The sequence below is a fragment of the Penaeus japonicus genome, unplaced genomic scaffold (genome assembly GCF_977035675.1).
Source record: "Penaeus japonicus unplaced genomic scaffold, GWHDUDI00000001_assembly GWHDUDI00000013, whole genome shotgun sequence".
NCBI classification, from domain to species: domain Eukaryota; kingdom Metazoa; phylum Arthropoda; class Malacostraca; order Decapoda; family Penaeidae; genus Penaeus; species Penaeus japonicus.
Window position 1 is genome coordinate 27,236,376 of NW_028234415.1, and position 4,541 is coordinate 27,240,916.

Sequence of the window (4,541 nt, forward strand, 5' to 3'; positions counted from 1 at the left end):
GAAACAGGAATGGTAGCGGCTCATTGTCTTTGCTTCATATAAAGTTTTGAATACGTTCTACATCGTCAGTAATAATCGTCGGCCAAACCCAGGCTCCTCAGCATTCTTCGTTGCGCTTCTTCCCTCCTCCTCCTTCGGGCTTGAGCGCTAGGGCGGCGCAGTCTGTCCTTCAGTCTCTGTGGGATCATCGACTGAAGGAGATTCCGCGCGTCCTTCTTGAACCGCTGGCTTCTCATGTTATAGATCCACGGGTTCCAGGCGCTGCCCGCCACAAACAGCCACCAGCTAAAATATTCCATGAGATGAACATTCCCAATTTGATGGTCAACATTATTTACGATAAGTTTGGCAGCCCTTGGGATAACAGACACCATATACAGCAGAGTCATGATGAACATTGTGCCCAAGATGTAACGGTTTTCCTGGCTGAACGGACCGGAGACTCGCATGTTTCGGTTTTTCCATTCTGCTGCTACCTTCGACTGCTCCTGTCCAAATCTAGCAATGGAAACAATGGAGAGAATCAATGTTGCAAAGCAGAGAATGGTCAACAGAGCAACTTGAATTAAAAATACTAAGTTCACGATCAATGCTTCGCTATACCTGAGCGACATCGCCAGGGGCAGTTTGAGGATGCTTGACCAGGTAACAGTGAAACCGCCCTCACCGTTATACATGAAGGTAAGTGTGTTCAAAACTGCAATGAACCAGGTTATCATGATAACTGCCTTAATTCGAGGAACCGAAAAGTAGTGTTGGTATCGAATTGCTCTTCCCGTTAAGATAAGTCTCTCAACGCTCAGCATAAAGAGGGTGAAAAGAGATACAAAGGAGCACACGCTAAGGACCAGACCTTGGAACATTCTGAAACTATTTTCCGTCTCGTAAACATCAGCGAAGTCGGCAAGCTGCAATCGACGAGTTTTTCTCTCGTATTCAATGACTTGATAGTTTTCTTTTAGATCATAAATTTCCAAAATCGGAGAGAGATGGTCAAAGATGGATGGTAGAATGACAAACATGCTAGTGAAAAGATCAGCGAAGGCTAAGGACGTGCGCAGGATACATGACTCCCCTCTATCGTCACTGATTAGCACTACAACTACTACCAACAGGTTTCCAGACAAGGTTTTCCTCGACTTAACACCCACAGAGTAACTGAGATCGACCCAAACCTACTCTCTGGCAACCCGATGGAGTAGGGGAGGACAATAATACCTAAACCCCCTGAATCTTAGTGACCACCGCGCGCCCATCGATCATTCCACGGGGACAGCCCAACCACGACAGCAACCATACACTATAAGTAGCAGCACGGAAAGAAGGTATTTATTGTCCAGACGATCACTTCCCTGTCTTTGCCAGCGAGGAAATCGATGACCTCGTCGTTACTATAATAATCATCGCACTGTGGATTTTCATGGTCATGTATCCAGACCTGAACGGTGATTCCACTTACATTTTGCACAACAACCCTATACTTTCCATCACAGATAATCTGAAAACAGTTATAATCTTTCAGAACAAGAGTTCTCAACAGGAGGACTTCGTAGTACTTGTCATCATCTGAAGGTCGCTGGCAATTATGACTGTGAATGAACACAACTAAATCTGTACAGATTGTCAGGTGATCCATCTCCTTGCAGTTATCAAAAGCCCGGTACAGCGGGAGGCAAATGTTCACAAAACGTGCGTGCAAGAAAATTCTCATAAACTTCTTTTACTCGATGCTTACAGCTATAAGATAGTGATAGAGTCTGGTTCTGGGAGGCAACGTACTCACCCATATTGTAATTATTTTTGAATATATTAGAGCAAATTTCAAGAATATGAATCAGTTTAGTCACATTTTCTGAGGGTTCTGTCTGTGCTTGTTTCTGAAATTCATTTTTGTATTTTTCGTCATTTTGTCCTGAATTTCTTCTTACTCTGAAGAGTCTTTGCTCGGTAGTTTTACGAGACGAGTCTTCGATTCCCTTTTCTTGAAGATCATTCCGGAGTTGAAACCTACTGTGCTGGTATACTTCGGCAGAAGAGGGATTGAGAAAGAAATCATAAATAGTTCCTGATACGGCGTTAAATGCTCTTCCTCGAGCGTTAGCAGACCGGATATCAATTATCTTCGTCTGGGTCAAGGAGGATTGATCCAGGGTCCGGGCTTCTAAAGCAGACATCCTGGACGGAGCATCACTCGTCGGTGATCGAGCACCAGGAAGTCGCGGAGAGAGAGGAGACGTCTTCAAGCTTCTGTTAGCCGCTTTTGGTGCCGTGTTAGCCAGCGTTGAGACCGAGTCGTGTGGAGAATGAGTGCTCAGACTAGACACCATCGTCAGCACCAGAGTCGCCGCAGTCGTCAGCGCCGCAAGTTGGAGGAAGGCATTACGACCTCCTCTTTGTGCTTTCATTATATTGTCTCTCAGTCGTACCTAAAAGAAGGCATTCGTTTCTTTTAGGAGAATGTTATATGCTGCTGGTTGAAAGAGTATCCAAAATATATACGAGAGAGGAAACGAAATGTCGTTAAAAAGATTTGAAAATATTAATATCAACTGATAAATAGCATTGCAATTGATGTTAAAAATTAATCACATACTCAGAGAGAGACAAAGCTATTTGAACAAATTCATTGATGTTTAATGAGATAGTGAGAGAAAGAGAGAGAATAAGAGAGAGAGGGGGGGTGGAAGAGAGAGCGAGGGGGGATGGAGGAGAGAGAGGGGGGGGGGAGGAGAAAGAGAGGGGGGGATGGAGGAGAGAGAGAGGGGGGGATGGAAGAGAGAGAGAGGGGGGATGGAGGAGAGAGAGAGGGGGGATGGAGGAGAGAGAGAGGGGGGATGGAGGAGAAAGAGAGGGGGGGATGGAGGAGAGAGAGGGGGGATGGAGGAGAGAGAGGGGGGGATGGAAGAGAGAGAGAGGGGGGATGGAAGAGAGAGAAAGGGGGGATGGAGGAGAGAGAGAGGGGGGGATGGAGGAGAGAGAGAGGGGGGATGGAAGAGAGAGAGAGGGGGGATGGAAGAGAGAGAAAGGGGGATGTAAGAGAGAGAGAGGGGGGATGGAGGAGAGAGAGGGGGGGATGGAAGAGAGAGAGAGGGGGGATGGAAGAGAGAGAGGGGGGGGTGGAAGAGAGAGAGAGGGGGGGGGGAGGAGAGAGGAGGGGGGGGGGGGGGGGAGGAGGGGGGGGATGGAGGAGAGAGAGGGGGAGATGGAAGAGAGAGAGAGGGGGGATGGAAGAGAGAGAGAGGGGGGATGGAAGAGAGACAGAGGGGGGATGGAGGAGAGAGAGGGGGGGGTGGAAGAGAGAGAGGGGGGATGGAAGAGAGAGAGGGGGGGGGGGGGAAGAGAGAGAAAGGGGGGATGGAGGAGGGGAGAAAGGGGGGATGGTAGGAGGAGAGGAGAGAGGGGAGATGGAGAGGAGAGAAGAGAGGAGGGGGATGATGAAGAGAGAGAAGGGGGGATGGAAAGCGGAGAGAGAGGGGGGTGGGTGGAATGGAGAAAGAGAGGGGGGGCAGGGGGGATGGAGGAGAGAGAGAGGGGGGGGGATGGAGAGAGGAGAGAGGACGAGGGGGGGATGGTGTAGAGAGAGAGGTGGGGATGAGGAGAAAGGAGAGGGGGGGATGGAAGAGAGACAGAGGGGGGATGGAGGAGAGAGAGAGGGGGGATGGAGAGAGAGAGGGGGGGGATGGAAGAGAGAGAGGGGGGATGGAGGAGAGAGAGGGGGGATGGAAGAGAGAGAGAGGGGGGATGGAAGAGAGAGAGGGGGGGATGGAAGAGAGAGAGAGGGGGGATGGAAGAGAGAGAGAGGGGGGATGGAGGAGAGAGAGAGGGGGGGAGGGAGGAGAGAGAGAGGGGGGGGTGGAGGAGAGAGAGAGGGGGGGGTGGAGGAGAGAGAGAGGGGGGATGGAGGAGAGAGAGAGGGGGGATGGAGGAGAGAGAGAGGGGGGGGGGGGATGGAGGAGAGAGAGAGAGATAGTATGATGATACGTACCATTTTAGCTGCACGTAGTGATTTAGAGCAGTATACCAAAAGTAATCATAGTTAATATATAAGAAACAACAACTAAATATCGTTTTTTTTTCCTTTTCTTAGTCCTACTCACTATTCACTCTTTCTCTTGAAAATAACAACAACTTTACACTGTTTCTATTCCTCACGTCACTGCCAGCGCACTGCCCAGGACACACTGTCAACTCTTGTCATGAGCAGGACATTCACCGGAAACCTCTGTTGGCAGAACCTTTGACACTCTGACACTTAGTCTGTATGCAATGGCACTCAACTGAAAGTGGAGAGCTTGTAGCGTCATGCAAACAGGAAGTCCACATGAATTTGAAGGCATGCGCATTGAGCTCATATGAACGTTTCCCGATTTTTCGAACTAGCCGGAGGACTTTTTGGGAGCGGATGTTAGTGTGCTTTGGATTGCGCCACTTTTGTTTTTTGTTTTTTTTCGGTTGGGGGGGTAGACATTTTTCATGGTGTAACTTGGTGGACTAACGATTTCGTATAGAGTCATCTGAGTGAATATGCATATATATATATA

The 4,541-nt window shown here is 49.0% G+C and overlaps 1 non-coding gene across 1 annotated transcript in view; it reads right to left on the minus strand.

Moving 5' to 3' along the window:
• LOC122265328 (uncharacterized) overlaps window positions 1–4,123 on the minus strand; it is a 4,197-nt gene extending 74 nt beyond the window's left edge. Inside the window, exons 1-3 of the transcript XR_015191536.1 lie at window positions 3,986–4,123; window positions 1,269–2,426; window positions 1–1,233 (exon numbers count right to left, since the gene is read on the minus strand). The exon at window positions 1–1,233 is cut by the window's left edge and continues 74 nt beyond it. This is a non-coding gene — a transcript (uncharacterized LOC122265328). The remainder of the gene's footprint in view (window positions 1,234–1,268; window positions 2,427–3,985) is intronic.
• Between the last annotated feature and the right edge of the window lie 418 nt (window positions 4,124–4,541).